Genomic DNA, 18,272 nt, shown 5'->3' on the forward strand with positions numbered 1-18,272 from the left:
TGTACTGTAGGGTTTCTATGATTTCTATGATTTCTTTCCTCTCATTCCCCAAAAGCTGTAAATCTCCATCCCACACACTCTCCCTCCATTCTCACTCTGCTGTATCTAATATTCACCCTCCCAATTTCCAGAAGGTGTTGATTCAGGTTGATTGACAGATCCATGCTCACTGCTTCCTGTCCAGCACAGAAATCATAACTCAAAGCAGCTGCAATCAGTTATTCGCCACATTGAGTCCGCTCAACCATTCATAGAATCATAGAATCTACAGTGCAGGAGGAAGGCATTAGGCCCATCGAGCCTGCACCAACAACAATCCCAACCAGTTCCAATCCCCGTAACCCCCCATATTTACCCTTCGAATCCCCCAACACTAAGGGTCAATTTATCATGGCCAATCAACCCAATCCACACATCTTTGGATTGTGGGAGGAAACCAGAGCACTGGAGGAAACCCACGCAGAGATCATGCAAACTCCACACAGACAGTGACCCAAGCCAGGAATGGAAGCCAGGTCCGTGACGCTGTGAGACAGCCGTGATAACCACTGAGCCACCGTGCCGCCCAGATGTACCTTCGCACCATTTTCTCCACAGTATCCCCTGGATCCCTTGATATCCCTTGATATCATGGGCGGCACGGTAGCACAGTGGTTAGCACTGCTGCTTCACAGCTCCAGGGACTTGGGTTCGATTCCCGGCTTGGGTCACTGTCTGTGTGGAGTTTGCACATTCTCCTCGTGTCTGCGTGGGTTTCCTCCGGGTGCTCCGGTTTCCTCCCACAGTCCAAAGACGTGCAGGTTAGGTTGATTGGCTATGCTAAAAATTGCCCTTAGTGTCCTGAGATGCGTAGGTTAGAGGGATTAGTGGGTAAATATGTAGGGATATGGGGGTAGGGCCTGGGTGGGATTGTGGTCGGTGCAGATTCGATGGGCCGAATAGCCTCTTTCTGTACTGTAGGGTTTCTATGATCTTGAATATCTAGAAACCTATCAAACCCTTACTTGAAAATTCTTGATGACTGAGCTTTACAGTCCTCTGAGGTAAAGAATTCCAAAGCTTCACCAGATCCTTGAGTGAAAAAATCCCATCTCATCTTCGCTTTCTCTCCAAATAAATGTACTTTATTACAGGACCATAAATAAAATCTAATCTGTACAATAGAACAAAACTAGACATATCTCTGTCCTCTATTAGTTTGTTCCCTTAAATGTCAGCCATCTCCGGTGGAAACCAGCCTTTAATTGTGAACATCAGGAAAGAGACCATCCTTTTAGCCAGATAAATAAATGTGTCAAGCTGAGGGAGCAAAGGATGTCAATGTCTTTAAGAGAGAGAGACTTGGGGCAACCTTTCCAGAGTCTGCAGCCTCCCTGGATTCACTTCCTTTCCCTTCAGTTGCTGCAAGTCCCCAATTTCCCCCAGAATGAGAAAAGAAATGGAAAGGGGGAGAAAAGAAAGTGTTTTACTCACAGATGTTGGTTTCTTTTTATTTATCACAAATACGTTAATACAAAGCAATTACAAATACACAAAAAATACATTACCAATGGCTAACGCCATCCATTTATCAGTTACTATCTTCTATTTCGGAAGGGTTCACTAACGGTCATAGTTTTCCAGGGCATTGCCCTCTCAATACACCTCCAATTACAAATCATAATCTACAAAGTGACAAACATTAGTACAACACAACAAGAATAAACAGTGCAGCATATCCGCCGCCCTCCAGGGCACCGCCTCCCGGGTTTTTCCCCTGCCGGGGGATGCAACCCTCCAGAGGTACTCAGGTCCGGGGGTTCCACCTGACGGATGTTCGACTGGAGGCGGGGGGACAGGAAAACCACCCCGAACCTACTCAATCCGGACTGCCTTCCGGATTTTCGGCTGGGGCGGTGGGAAAAGCTCTCCGGGATACTCAATTCGGCCTGCCTTCCCAATTTTTCTCCCGGAGAACAAAACCCCCCCGGTGTTACCCCTCTGGGTGCCCCGGACACTTTCCACAACTGGATGTCACACCCCCCGGGGGTCACTCTATCCAGGAGGGAGGGGGGTGGGGGATACCCCCCAGGCCACAAACAATGCAAAGATTTTCCGTTGGTTAGTACAAACACGATATTACAAAACAATTACAAATGAACAAAGAACAAATCTGAAAAATACATTACCGATGGCTAACACCATCCATTTATCAATTACTACCTTCCATTTCGGAAGGGTTCATCATCAATTACAGTTTTCCAGGGCATTGCCCTCAAAATACACCTCCATTTACAAATCATAATCTACAAATCTACAAACATTAACACAACACTACAACTGTACACAACAAAAAATAAACACTGAAGCATAAGGGCACCGTCCCCTGGGTTTGTCCACCTGCCGGGGGATGCAACCCTCCAGTGGTACTCATATCCGGGGGTTACACCTTACGGATGTTCAGCCGGAGGGGGGAAATGGGGAAACCACCCCGAACCTACTCAATCCAGAATCCCTTCGGGAATTTCAGCCGGGGCGGTGGGAGAGTCTCTCCAGGGTACTCAGTTCGGGCCTGCCTTCCCAATTTTTCTCCCGGAGAATAAAAATCCCTCTGGTGTTACTATGTCCGGGGCTTCACCACCCAGAACTTTCCCCAAGTGGATGTCACACCCCCCGGGGGTGACTCCATCCAGGGGGGGATGCCCCCCAGGCCACAAATAACGCAAGAAAATAGACGGGGGCCGGAACAAACCACCAACTATCATAACAGGAAAACCACATATTACAATAACAAACAATCCATGAACAACCATACAATTGTGAAACATTTCGGAGGCATCGCCTTCCAGAGCTTCGCCCATCAACATTCCACCGTCCGAAGTCGACAACGCTCAACTACAGTCCTCCAAAGTTCACCACTCCGGGCCAGAACTTCCAAAATCACACCCACTGGGGCTGCACCGTCTGGGGTCACACCCTCCGCGGCTGAACCTTCCGAAACCATAGTTCCCAAATGGCTCCTCCCTGGCTTGGGCCCTCCGAGACTGCATCCACCCGGGCCACGCCTTTCAAGGCACAGGAATCCCAGCGAGAGCAGCATTCAACAAGCCCCAGCCGAAACAAAAAGTTCTTGCACAAGTCACGAACCCAAGCACTTGAAACAGAAACTTCACGCCGACCAAGGCGTTCCTCCCAGCGGCCACATTTCCAAAAGCTCACCGCAAGGCGCGCATTAAGCCCGCCTTGAACTCCTTATCCTCTGCCCGCCCCCTGCCTGGAGCACACTATACTGGCCAACACGCAAAGCGAACGGCCAATATGGTGGACTGGCTGGACAATCCAATCTTTCCCACTCACAGATGTTGGCGACAGGAGGAAGTTTGAATCTATCTGAAGCTCAATCTTCATTCACACAAAGCCCGCGCTCTGATTGGCCAAACTCCTTCCGGTCCTCCAACTCGTTCGTCAATCCCAAAGAAGGTCAGGGGGTGGGATCTCCCCTGCAATGCGCAGCTTCCCCCTCCATTCAACATGCGCAGTCTCGGGCCGGGGGGAGATCACCGAGCGGCTTCTCGCTCTGGCCGGAGCCGCCAGCCGGTTGCCTGGAAACCTTGGCTCGATGTGGTGCAGGGGGAGGGGAACAATGGGTGGGGGCGGGGCTCCCGGGTCCGCGCGCCCGGGCTTGCGCACTGGAACCCGGAGACGTCACCGCGGAGCAGAGTGATTCCTATTGGCTGATTCAGGCAGGACTCCATTGTGACATCACAAAGGGGAAGTTGGCCAATGATGATGTAATTTAAACAATGCCTGAGATCACTTCACTTCTTGGTCAGACCCCCTTTTCAGACCAGTGCTACTTGGAGTTTACCGTCAATTCAACAACTATTGGGTTACAAGTCCCTCACAGTTCTGATCACAAATTTATGATAAAATAATTTAAACAATGCATGAGAACGCTTCTGAACTAACTACTGACCACTGTTTGTTGATTGGTCAGACCCCATTTTTACAGATTCAGGAATCTCAGCCACTGAACACCAGCCGGTCCTGGAATAAGTTTCATTCTAACTCATTCTGAGTAAATATTCTCACCAGGTCCTCTGTCGGGGCCCTGCTAAGCAGCTTTAATGGTTCATGATTGCAGAAACTGAGCAGTCACAGGAATGTGGTCAAGATAGTCCAGTCCCATAATGCCTCACATTCAATCTGTAGTCCTTCAATTATAACAGAATATGTGGCTGTATGTAGCTGCCTCGGCCACAATCAGCGCCAACACTGCCTTCTTCCAACTGCTATAATGCCGAAGGTGGAAGTACACCCACAGTGCTGTTAGGGAGGGATTTCCAGCTACACATTCCACACTTTCACTCGACTGTGGGTGGATACGAGATTGATATATTCCATTCAACTGCACTCAAGCTGAGTTATTCAAATCCCTTTATTGTACGGGACAATATATTCATGATTTCTTTAAAATAGAAATTAAACATTCCCATTTGATTTCAGGTATTAACATATTCTGTTAGTTTGTTCTTTATTGTCAATGTCAGGCTGGGGTTGTTCCTCTTGGAGCAAAGGAGGTTGAGGGGAGATTTGATAGAGGTGGACAAGATTCTGACAGGTTTAGATAAGGTGGACAAAGAAAAGCTGTTCCCATTAGCTGACAGGAGAAGGACGAGGGGGGACACAGATTTATGGTTTTGGGTCAGAGATGCAGGGGGGCGCGGATGTGAGGAAGAATATTTTGATGCAGTGAATGGTAATGACCTGGAACTCGCTGCCTACGAGGGTGGAGGAAGTGGAGACAATAAACAATTACAAAGGAAATTGGATGGGCATCTGGGGGAGTTTCAAACAGAAATGCTGATTAAATATCTCTTAACTTCCTCACACCCTGTCACTCTGTGATCCTTGTGAAATTTAAAACAAGGTATTCGCAACAAGACTCAAAGAGCATCAGCCCACTGGAGGCAGTTGTGAGACCGGCCAGCCCAGCAGAAAGAAACCCCCCGACCCTCCCCATTGACTAACTGTGAGAATGAACAAAATGCAGTCCTGGATGTAATTGAGAGCAGAAACAATAACAGCAGAATCCAACCCCTGGAATCACTCGTGAACTTTTTGGTGTCTCAGCAGGTTAGATAATTGACTGAATCCCTTCCCACACTGAGAGCAGGTGAATGGTCTCTCCCAGTGTGAATGTGCTGGTGTATCTGCAGGTCAGATAATTGACTGAATCCCTTCCCACACGGAGAGCAGGTGAACGGTCTCTCCCCAGTGTGAACTCGCTGGTGTCTCTGCAGGTTAGATAATTGACTGAACCCCTCCCCACACTGAGAGCAGGTGAACGGCCTCTCCCCAGTGTGAACTCGCTGGTGTCTCCGCAGGGTGGATAAATGAGTGAATCCCTTCCCACACTGAGAGCAGGTGAACGGCCTCTCCCCAGTGTGAACTCGCTGGTGTCTCCGCAGGGTGGATGAATCAGTGAATCCCTTCCCACACTGAGAGCAGGTGAACGGTCTCTCCCCAGTGTGAACACGCAGGTGCATCTGCAGGTCAGATAATCGACTGAAACCCTTCCCACACTGAGGGCAGGTGAATGGCCTCTCCCCAGTGTGAACTCGCTGGTGTGTCTGCAGGGTGGATAACCGAGTGAATCCCTTCCCACACTGAGAGCAGGTGAACGGTCTCTCCCCAGTGTGAACTCGCTGATGTGTCTGCAGGTTAGATAATTGACTGAACCCCTTCTCACACTGAGAGCATGTGAATGGCCTCTCCCCAGTGTGAACTCGCTGGTGTGCCTGCAGGTTGGATAACTGACTGAATCCCTTCTCACACTGAGAGCAGGTGAACGGTTTCTCCCCAGTATGAATTCGCTGGTGTGTCTGCAGGACGGATAACTGAGTGAATCCCTTCCCACACTGACAGCAGCTAAAGGGCCTCTCCCCAGTGTGAACTCGCTGGTGTGTCTGCAGTTGGGATAATCGAGTGAATCCCTCCCCACACTGAGAGCAAGTAAATGGTCTCTCCCCAGTGTGAACTCGCTGGTGTCTCTGCAGGCTGGATAAATGACTAAATCCCTCCCCACACTGAGAGCACATGAATGGTCTCTCCCCAGTGTGACTGCGCCGATGAGCTTCCAGCTCTGATGGGGCTCTGTATCCCTTCCCACAGTCCCTGCATTTCCATGGTTTCTCCATGGTGCAGGTGTCCTTTCCTCTCTTCAGTTGAAGACTCGTCCACACACAGAACAGTCCCCCCACCCCTCCCACCCCACTGTGAATGGTGTGATATTTATTCAGGCTGTGTAACTGGTTCAAGCTCAGTGCACTGGAACACTCTCACTCCAGTGTGGCTGCGTGTTGGCGCTTTTCCAGTCACACTGATGTTTGAAATCTTTTCAAGTCATCAGACCGGACAATCATTTCTCCTCGATTCAAAGGCCGATGATATTCAGGTCCCAAGGAATGTGACTCTGTCAGATCGAGATGTGACGTTTGAGATTTCGGCCTGTGATTCCTCTTTCAATATCCTGTAAAACAAGTTTACAGAGGTCATCAGTGTCAGTGCAGGATAGAAATTCAGAACACACAATTCTAGTTTCTATGGAACATTCTTTCCTCTCTCCAGACTCGAAACATTGGCTCTATTCTCTCTCTATCTGGGGGATAGCGTGGGAAATGATGCTGCGGTAGATCAGCCAATTCTCAATGAATGGTTGAGGCAGTTCGATGGGCTGAATGGCCAACTGCAGCTCCTGTTTCTTATGATTTGTGTGTGGTGGACAGGAAGCAGTGAGCATGGATCTGTCAATCAGCCTCAATCAGCACCTTCAGGAGAATTGGGAGGGTGAATATTAGATACAGCAGAGTGAGGATGGAGGGAGAGTGTGTGGGATGGAGATTCACAGCTTTTGGAGAATGAGAGGAAAGAATGTTCATTAGAATCATCGAGTTCTTACATCTTATCAACTGTTTTTGAGCCTTCACAATGAATCTCTCTTCTCAAGACATTCTTATCTCTGACTTGTCTGTGCTGCTCGCTGTCTCACAAAGCAGCTGCCTGTGTGTTGATACAAGGGGCCCTGCTCGGCAAGTTTAATGTTCCATGACTGTGTCTTTAATGACTGAATAACTATAGGAATATGGTCAAGCCAGCTAAATCACATGATGCTTTATATTACGGTTAGCAACTGTCCATTTTGTTAACATAGCACATTTGGATATATAAATACATATAAAAAGCAAAATATTGCGGATGCTGGAATCTGAAACAAAAACAGAAAATGCTGGAAAATGTCAGCAGGTCTGACAGCATCTGTGGAGAGAGAATAGAGCCAACATTTAAAGTCTGGATGACCCTTCATCAGAGCTCTGACAAAGGGTCATCCAGACTTGAAATGTTAGTCTATTCTCTCTCTATAAATATATATAGGACAGCTGCCCCAGCCTTGGCCCACTCTCACACATGCACGAAGCAGTGCTGACTATGTGGAAATGCTCAGATTAAAGTTTCCTGCCTTCTCTGTAACAGCGAGTGAAAATGTTTATCGGCTTGCAGACCTTCAAAGGAGTCAGTGCCTGCTATTTCAGCATGAACAGGCTAATCTTCACCTACGTAGGCCCCAGAACATTCTGCTTCTCGGCCTTCACCAGAGGGTGAGCAAGACCAGATTTCTCCATAACAAATACCAAAGGCGAGATATGGGGATATGCTATGCAAATAAAAGATTTGCAGAAATTAATTTTGAATGCGAAAGGGTGAAAAGCTAGGATTTAATTGGCGAATATGTCCGTCAATGAAGGATTAGAAACATTCTTGGTTTCTGATTTGCTGTAATTGACTATTATTGCCAAGTTATTTTTCTGTAACATCAGAACTGTGGTGAACCATCGTTGGTTCACCACTGGGGGTTGTTATTATGTTACTGTTGGGCTAGGGTGTTATTACTGTGGGGGTTGTACTATGTTGTTGGGTTAGGGTGTTTACCTGTTATAAGTGTTATCATGGCACATTCCAGTGGGGTCCCGCCTCCGGTGGCAGGGTATAAGACCCCCTGCTCCGGCAGGACCCCTTCAGTCTGAACTGGTGTATTCGTGTTAGTAGTTTCATTGTTACTGTATTAAAGCCTTCAATACTAAAGCCTTGATTCCAGGTGCTCATTGACGCGCATCAATTTAATGCATCAAGAACCACTTGCGGGACAGCTGCACAGGGTTTCTCCTTGTGCACAAGTCATTAAAGGCCCCACATTGGATTGTGCACGGTGTCTAGTGCTGTTTGTACTCAAGTCGACTAAGAATGCCTAAAGTTGCTGGTACCCAGGATCTCTGACAACTACCCCTAACCGGACCTTGACTATCCAAAGTTGGCCAAATCCTCTCCAGTAACTTACCCGCCACTGTTGTCAGGCTCACCGGCCTGTAATTACCAGGCTTCTCTTTGCAACCCTTCTTAAACAATGGAACAACATTAGCCAATCTCTCGTCTTCCAGAACTTTGCCAGTGGAAAGGGATGAAGCAAATACCTCTGCAAGGCCCTCTGCAATTTCTTCCCCAAACTCCCACAAGATCCAAGGATGCACTTGATTTGATTTATTGTTGTCACACGTATTAGTATACAGTGAAAAGAATTGTTTCTTGTGGCTATACTGACAAAGCATACAGTTCATAGAGAAGGAAAGGAGAGAGTGCAGAATGTAGTGTTACAGTCATAGCTCAGGTGGACAGAAAGATCAACTTAGAGCGAGGTAGGTCCATTCAAAAGTCTGATGGCAACAGGGAAGAAGCTGTTCTTGAGTTGGTTGTTACGTGAGCTCAGACCTTTGTATCGTTCCCTCAAAGGAAAAAGGTGGAAGAGAGAATCTCCGGGGTGTGAGGGTTGATTATGCTGGCTGCTTTTCCGAGGCAGCCGGATGTGTACACAGAGTCAATGAATGGGAGGCAGGGTTGGGTGATGGACTGGGCTTCATTCACAATCCTTTGAGAAACACTTTGTTGAGAAAAGCATGGATATTAAGGAACTCGAGGAAATAAATCGTGATGACTTGAGGAGTGTACATATAACAGAGAAGGTGGTGCTGGAAGTTTTAAAACGCATCAAGGTAGATAAATCCCCGGGACCTGATGAAGTGTATCCCAGGACATTGTGGAAGGCTAGGGAGGAAATTATGGGTCCCCTAGCAGAGATATTTGAATCATCAATAGTCACAGGTGAGGTGCCTGAAGATTGGAGGGTGGCAAATGTTGTGCCTTTGTTTAAAAAGGGCTGCAGGTAAAAGTCTGGGAACGAGAGGCCGGTGAGCCTCACATCTGTAGGGGATAAGTTGTTAGAAGGTATTTTGAGAGTCAGGATCTGCAGGAATTTAGAGATGCAAGGACTGATTAGGGGCAGTCAGCATGGCTTTGAGAGTGGAAAATCATGTCTCACAAATTTGATTGAGTTTTTTGAAGAGGTAACTAAGAAGGTAAATGAGGGCAGTGCAGTTGAAGTTGTCTACATGGATTTTAGCAAGGCCTTTGACAAGGTACCACATGGTAGGTTGTTGCATAAGGTTAAATCTCACGGAATCCAGGGTAAGGTAGCCAAATGGATACAAAATTGGCTTGGTGACAGAAGACAGAGGATAGTTGTGGAGGGTTGTTTTTCAAACTGGAGGTCTGTTATTTGTCATTTATATTAATGATTTGGATGAGAATTTAGGAATGATTTGGATGAGAATTTAGTAGGCATGGTTAGTAAGTTTATAGATGACACCAAGATTGGTAGCATAGTGATCAGTGAGGAAGGTTATTTAGGATTGCGATGGAACAGAATAAATCTTCGTTACTTAGCAGATACTCACCAAAAATCTGGCCTCTTCTCCTGTCGAAGAGTAAGATCACTTCCCAAAGGCTGAGAAAGTTAGAAAGCAAAAGGGCACCCCTTTCCCTTCCTTCCCTAACTCCCTTATTTACCCAACTCCCAGAATTATATTCTAAGCTGCTCAAGTGATGCCGGTTCAGAGCTGTTTCTGAGCTACAGATTCAATACAATACTCACTTGCAGACATGGACATCAAGGCCTGTATGGGTCTCCAGGCCATCATGCACACATCATGATAAGGAGGATGGAGATGGTGTTGCCAGCCATGTGCATGATGAACAGATTCATGGGCAGCTGTTTCAATGGGCCCAAGGCGATGTCCCAGCAGTGCTGAAAACAGAAAGTGAGCAGGGAGATTTCCAGCTCTCTGTGTCCAGGACAGGAAGCAGTGAGCATGGATCTGTCAATCAGCCTCAATCAGCACCTTCAGGAGAATTGGGAGGGTGAATATTAGATACAGCAGAGTGCGAATGGAGGGAGAGTGTGTGGGATGGAGATTCACAGCTTTTGGGGAATGAGAGCGAAAGAATGTTCCATAGAAATTAGAATTGTCTGTTCTGAATTTATATCCTGTACTGACATTGATGACTTTTGTAAACTCCTTTTACGATATCAGAAGGTGAGGATTTACAGACAGAAATCTCAAACCAAACGTCACATCAACATCTGACAGAATCACTCAATTCATCGGGACCTGAATATCATCGGCCTTTAAATCCAGAGGGAGAAATGTTTCTCTCAGCTGTCTGTTTCAAGAGATTTTAAGCATCAGTGCAACTGAAAAAGCACCAAGACACACACACACCCGAGTGAGAGTGTTCCAGTGCACTGAGTGTGGAAAGAGCTTTAACCAGTTACACAGCCTGAAAATACATCGCAGCATTCACAGCGGGAGAGACTGTACCCGTGTTCTGTGAGAGATTTAACTGATTGTTTAACCTGGAGAGTCACAAGGACACCCGCACCATGGAGAAACCATGGAAATGTGGAGACTGTGGGAAGGGATTCACGGTCCCATCTCGGTTGGAAGTTCATCAACGCAGTCACACTGGAGAGAGACCGTTCACCTGCTTTGTGTGTGGGAAAGGATTCACTGACTTACCTAATCTGCAGAGACACCAGCGAGTTCACACGGGGGAGAGACTATTTACCTGTTCTGACAGTGGGAAAGGATTCACTCAGTTATCCCACCTGCTGAGTCACACTTTCACTCACACCAATGAGAGACCCTTTAAATGCTCTGACTGTGGGAGTAGTTTCAAAAGCTCTGGAGAACTGGTGTCCCACCAGCGCATTCACACTGAGGAGAGACCGTTCAGCTGCTCTCACTGCACAAAGAGGTTTAGAACATCATCCAACCTGCGGACACACCAGCGAATTCACACTGGAGAGAAGCCATTTACCTGCTGTGTGTGTGGGATGGTGTTCACTCAGTTATCACACTTGCTAAGTCACAAAGTCACTCACACAAATGAGAGACACTTTAAATGCTCTGAGTGTGGGAGTGCCTTCAAACAAGCTTCAGATCTGAGGGTCCACAAGCGCATTCACACTGGGGAGAGACCGTTCAGCTGCTCTCACTGCACAAAGAGGTTTAGAACGTCATCACACTTGCAGGTACACCAGCGAGTTCACACTGGGAAGAAACCATTTACCTGTTCTGTGTGTAGGAAGGGATTCACTCAGTCATCTGCCCTGTCGACGCACACAGTCACTCACACCCAGGAGAGACCCTTTAAATGCTCTGAGTGTGGGAGCGACTTCAAAAGCTCTCAGGAACTGATGATCCACCAACGCATTCACACTGAGGAGCGACCGTTCAGCTGCTCTCACTGCACAAAGAGATTTAGAACAGCATCCAACCTGCAAAGACACCAGCGAGTTCACACTGGGGAGAGACCATTCATCTGCTCTGTCTGTGGAAAGAGATTCACTGTTTCATCCTCCCTGCAGCGACACCAGCGAGTTCACAAGTGATTACACGAGTTGGATTCTGCTGTTATTGTTTCTGCTCTCAATTATATCTCGGGCTGCAATTTATTCATTCTCAAAGTTGGTCACTGGGGAGGGTTAGAGGGTTTCTTTCTGCTGGACTGGCCGCTCTCATGACTTTGCTTCCAGTGGGCTGATGCTCTTTGAGCCTGGGAGAGGACATTTCCACTGAAATGATCCACAAAAACTGATGAAGGACATTTATTTTATCCTGGATAGTAAAGAGTCTATTCCCTCCACTACAGGTAGATCAAAAATAAATACAGAAAGAACTGGAAAAACATAGCAGGTCTGGCAGCATCTGTGGACAGAGAAACAGAGTTAATGTTTCACGTCCAATGTAACTCTACTTCAGAACTAAAGAGAGGGAGAAATGTGATGGATTTGATGCTGGTGAGAAAGGGGGGAGGGGCAGGGAGAACAAAAGGGAAAGTCAGGGATTGGTTAGAGGACGGGTGAAGATTAAATTACAAAAATATCCCGGAGCAAAAGGCAAAGGGAGAGGTAATGGTTGTTGTAAAGAAACAAAGCATTGGTCCAGAGTAAGTGTTAATGGCAAAATAAAGGACAGCTCTGTCTGGAAGCAAAAAAATATGAAAACAAGATGCAGACTGGCACTCAGCAAAAAACAAACCAAAATGGAGGAGAGAGTTCAGGGTGTGAAGTTGTTGAACTCAATGTTGAGTCCAGAAGTCTGTAAAGTGCCTCATCGGAAGATGAGGGGCTGTTTGTCCAGCTTGTGTTGGGCTTCTCCGGAACATTGCAGCAGGCCGAGGACAGAAATGTGAGTGTGAGAGCAAGGTGGTGAATTCTAATGGCAAGCGGAAGGTCAGGGTCATGCTTGTGGACTGAGCGGAGGTGTTCCACAAAGAGGGCAGGGAACAGGCTACAGATGAATTAAAGAGAAACCATTTGGGTCCAGTACATTGTGAACATCCTTTTACTCTGGTTGTCTTTGATCCTCAAGTCACTTTCTGTTTGTTTTAACCATGTTCTGTTTCATTAATAAACTTTTATCAGTAAAAATATTTGATTGTTCTGGACTTTTCCTGATGAGATTGATGCACTTTAGGGAAAGTGGGTGAGAGGGGTTGGCAGGCTCTTTAACAGAAAGTGAGTCTCTCGAAGGTAATTGGCAAAGGAGCCAGAGGGGGAGATGGGATTTTATTTTTGACACAGCGATGTTAGAAAATGGGGTTCAGGGAGTCAATTAACCCTTTCTCCCCTTTTCCCAAACTCTGAAATGATTGCCAGTGATAACCCTTATTGGTGACAGTGGTTAGATTTTATTCAGTATCAATAAGAGCTGACACAGGCTAATGTCTGAGCAGTCGTATCAAAGTGCAGCAGCATTACCATTACACTCTGGGTAGAAGCAGCATCTCCACGGAAATGCTCCCTGCTCTGCCCCAGATGCCATGGCACCAGTCAATGCAAAATTTAAAACCTCGACAAATCTCTGTGCTCGGGGAATCCCTTCTTATACTTTTTTACATCACAAAGTCTATGGAGACTGATTTAACCCAATCATTGCAAAGCTAACATTTGAACGGACCAATTACAAAACCCGTCATTGAACCATCTGTACTTGCACAAGCCATGTCAAACTCTCAAACAATTGTCTTCCCACTGGTACAGGGAGTCAGCATTCCCATGCCAAGCAGTGAAAACATGGTGGCCTTCACACCCAGGTGTCATCTAGGACTCAAGGCCCTCCTGTTTTCTCTGTCCTCTGGGAGCTGTTTCTCTCCCTGTTCCCACACAGCAAGTCGTCTGTTCTCAGCTCTGCTGGATTTCTGCTGAAGTTTGGCCCCTTTTACACCTTTCGGATCAGTAAACATTTGGTCAATGACCCAAACCACAATTTCCCATTCCGTCACCTGTCAACCATCCTTACCCAGAGTGTAATCACAACAGGAATAAAAACAGGAGAAGTGTAACAATCAAATTCAAACTGAATGCACAGCCAGTCATAGAATCTAATTTAATGTTCACTAATTAGTCAAAAAACCCGAAGTAGGGGGTCCCCCAGGATTCTTACAGTCCTCACCTTGAGGGAGAACTCTCTCTCTGACCCTCACTCAATTTCACTGTTATTTTCCAGTTCTGTTCTGGCCCCGCCTGGGGTAACATCTAATCGATCTTTTCTACTCCTGAAGGAGCGCCGTGAGTTCTAGGTTACTAGTCCATAAGGACAGATGCTTCAAGCAACAGATCAAGCATGGATGTAAAAGATTCTCCAGCTCTCTCTTTACTCTGATCCAACTTTTTGACACTTCGTAATCAGTACTATTTCTCCCAAGACCTGAATTGTCCCAATCTATATTATTATCTATTTTACTTTGAACAGGCTCACAAAGTGAGGATAATTAATGTGTTTAATTGGATCCTGATTGTTTTGAACTCAGTTTCTCTGGAGTGTGTGTCAGTGCCTTGATGATGTCACAATGTTGTCTCAATCCCCTGGCCACATTAACCATTTCATCTCCTGCTGTGTCTCAAGTAGCTGTGTGTGTTTGGGACCCGCTCTTCACTCCATCTCACCATGAATTTAGGCTTGCTATTTTTCACACGTAACAAATCACATCTGTACACTCACTCCGGTATCCCAAAATCATGTCACACATTCTTAACTCTCAGAAGTGTTGATGAAAAGATCAATGTATCTGTCTTTCTTATCTCCTCCTGTTATAGTGCTGATATTCCATATAATGGCTGGGCTTTCAAATGTGGATTTCTTTTTAACAGAGTTCATGGACAATGATGTTAAAAGTTCCAAGAGAAAATATCCACCTCTTCATCCCATCCCACGTTTTAGAGGTGTTGATGGAAAGGAGGTCATTGATATTGAGAAATATCATAAGAATAAAAAAACTACAAATTCAGACAATATGGAGGTTATTGATTGTGGGGTAAAACCATTGACGTATTTGCATCTGGTCTTTTCAAACTGGGCTATCTCCCTGTAAAATGAAAATAGACAAAGTTACTCCATGGTTTAAAGTTGGTGGTAAACATAGAAGAAACCCTATAGTGCAGAAAGGGGCCATCTGGCCCATCGAGTCTGCACTGACCACAATCCCACCCAGGCCCTACCCCCAGATCCCTACACATTTACCCACTAATCACTCTCACCTATGCATCTCAGGACACTAAGGGCCAATTTTAGTGTGGCAAATCAACCTAACCGGCACATCTTTGGACTGTGGGAGGAAACTGGAGCACCCGGAGGAAACCCACACAGACACAAGGAGAATGTGCAAACTCCACACTCAGACAATGACCCCAAGCCGGGAATCGAACCCAGGTCCCTGGAGCTGTGAAGCAGCAGTGCTAACCACTGTGCTACTGTGCCACCCCAAACAACAACGCCCAACGTGGGGCTCGAACCCACGACCCTGAGATTAAGAGTCTCATGCTCTACCAACTGAGCTGGCCGGGCACATTATACTACATGATTATACTAATTACAGGAGAGTGTCCTCACTTTTCTCATTTTGCAGAGAAAAGGGAAGTCATTTGCTAAATGGTCTGATAATTCCATTCCTCAATGTAACTGACTGTGTAATAGTCAGACCAAGTCGGTCTATCTCATTATCACTGATGGAATTTGTGGAGAAAATGACGAATGCCGTGGACAAAAAGACAATTTACAATAGAGGTTTTTACTGATCTCACACAGATTTTGATACAATTGACCATGGAATATTACTTAAAACACTGGAAACAAGGGATTAGGGGAGTAGTGAATAAGTGGCTCAGAAGTTATTTGGAAAATCTCAACAATTTGTAACAGTCGATGATGTGAATCAGATTTTGTGAATATTCTGTGTGGAGTTTCACAGGGATCTGTTTTGGGCCTTAAATTGTTTATTTTATATATTAATGACATTTGGAATGTATCAAAGTTATTACAATTAGTTTTGTTTGCAGATGATGCCAATATCTTTTATTCTGGGTGGGATCTTCAAGAGCTTATTGAAATTGTTAGTGCTGAATTGGAGAAAACAAAAAGATTGTTTGTCAAAAATGAATTGTGACTGACTCTGAGTGGAACAAAGTTGATGTTATTTGGTGAAGTAAATCCCTTGGTTAATATAATAAACAATGTCAACATTCACAAAAACAGAAGAGGGGTCAGACCCCTCTGATGAAGGGTCATCTAGACTCGAAACATTGGCTCTATTCTCTCCCCACAGACAATGTCAACATTTATTTATTCATGGGATGTGGGTGTCACTGGGACAGCATTTATTGTCCATTCCTAATTGCTCTTGAACTGAGAGAGCAATTAAAGGCAGCCATGTTGCTGTGGACCTGGAGTTCCATGTTGGTCAGACCAGATAAGGTTGGCAGATTTACTTCCCTAAAGGACATCAGTAAACCAGTTGGGCTTTTATGACAATCGACAATAATTTCTAATCATCATTAGACATTTAATCCCAGATTTTCATCTAATTTATATTTCACCATTTGCCACAATGGCATTCGAACCTGGGTCCCCAGAGCATTACCATGAGTCTCTGGGTCACTCATCCTGTGACACTGCCACTACACCATCGCCTCCCCAATATGGAAATATAGTTCTGGGTGTTCTCCTAGACCATACCTTTTGTTGGAAACCACATATACAATATATTAAAATAAAATAATCAAAGAGTATTGAAATTCTGAGTAAGACTAAATTTATATTGGATCCGCAGTCATTGCATATTTTGTATTGTTCACTTGAGATGATTCTTCAGAGGTTTGGGGAAACATTATAAAATAGCATGAATATTTGGGCAACATGGCGGCACTGTGGTGAGCAGTGCTGCCTCTCAGTGCCAGGAACCCAGGTTTGATTCCTGGCTTGGGTCACTGTGTGGAGTCTGCACATTCTCCCTGCGTCTGCGTGGATTTCCTCCGGGTGCTCCGGTTTCCTCCCACTGTCCGAAAGACGTGCTGGTTAGGTGCATTGGCCATGCTAAATTCTCCCTCAGTGTAACCCGAACAGGCGCCGGAGTGTGGTGACTGGGGGATTTCCATTAACTTCATTTCAGTGTTAATGTAAGTCTACTTGTGACACGAATAAATAAACATCAAACTTTAACTTTATTAATCCGATCGATATGTTACAGAAAAAAGCCAAATGAATAGTAATAAAGTGAATTTTCAAGAACTTAGCAACAAATTACTTATAAAATGTCCAGTTTTTAAAGTTTAGGAAGTCAGTTGAACTGAAAACTGCAATGATTTTGGATGAAGCAAAAAAGGAATCATTGCCTGAAAATTTGCAAAGAACCTGTTGACTTTAAGGGATGAAGATCATGAATTAAGTAAAAAAACCAAGTTTAAAAAATGTTATGTTTGTACAACTTTGAAGTCTCTGTATATTTCAGTTTGTGGATGAATCTTTGGAATGCTTTGGGTGAAGATTTGAAAATATGTGTAAATACAGCTTTAAAACAATGTCTTAGCTTCAAATGTTAGTTTATATGAAGTCATGGAATAAAATAATGGTATTATCTGTGAGTTTAATAGAGATACTATTTGAATAATCAGAACACAATAATGAGAAAATGATGTGACTGGGAACTGGAAATGATGAAGTATTTGATCCGTATTTGTGAAAAGGAGTTGAGATTTATAAGTTTGTACTTTTTCCTAGTCCTTTATGATCAGGTGTTTATTTTATTTCTGGGCAGTGCAATATAGTATCTGAGTGCGGCACGGTGGCACAGTGGTTAGGACTGCTGCCTCACGGCACCAGGGACCCATGGTGAATTCCCGGCTTGGGTCACTGTCTGTGCGGAGCCTGCACGTTCTCCCCGTGTCTGCGTGGGTTTCCTCCGGGTGCTCCGGTTTCCTCCCATAGTCGGAAAGACATGCTGGTCAGGTGCATTGGCCATGCTAAATTCTCCCTCAGTCTCCCCAAATAGGCGCTGAGTTGTGGCAACTCAGGGATTTTCACAGTAACTTCATTGCAGTGTTAATGTGAGCCGGTTTGTGACACTAATAATTAAACATACTATTATAGTGTCATGTTCAAAATAAAGAAATCAGTTCAGTGTAACTTAGGTAAGGGGCCCATTAAATACTCCCACAAGAGACCTCGTACCTTTACCATTTCTTATCTCGACCCAAACCGATCCTTCATCCTGATCTTTCAGGCTAAGGTGGTAGCTCTGTACTGAACTAATGTCATTGTTAATTAATGGGAGAGATCCTGTCACCTTTTCCTAGCTTCCTACCATTCCATTATGTCAAATACCCTTCAATATTTAGATCCTAGCCTCCGTGACCTTTCAGCTAAGTCTCTGTAATGTCTATCAGGACACATACATTTATCTCTATCCGCGCTGACAATTCATCCTTTTTGTTACAAATGCTGTGTGCATTTTCAGAGATTCAATAATCTAATAGGGATTTAATGTGAAACCTCTTTACCAGCGAG

General features: G+C 45.3%; 1 protein-coding gene and 1 non-coding gene across 2 annotated transcripts in view; one reads left to right on the plus strand and one right to left on the minus strand.

Moving 5' to 3' along the window:
- LOC144482887 (uncharacterized) overlaps window positions 1-18,272 on the plus strand; it is a 124,207-nt gene that overhangs the window by 86,156 nt on the left and 19,779 nt on the right. The window lies entirely within an intron of this gene.
- On the minus strand, window positions 15,206-15,278 carry trnak-cuu (transfer RNA lysine (anticodon CUU)). Its single transcript has one exon. It is a non-coding gene; the product is annotated as a tRNA-Lys (tRNA).

This window comes from Mustelus asterias, unplaced genomic scaffold, assembly GCF_964213995.1.
Source record: "Mustelus asterias unplaced genomic scaffold, sMusAst1.hap1.1 HAP1_SCAFFOLD_43, whole genome shotgun sequence".
NCBI classification, from domain to species: domain Eukaryota; kingdom Metazoa; phylum Chordata; class Chondrichthyes; order Carcharhiniformes; family Triakidae; genus Mustelus; species Mustelus asterias.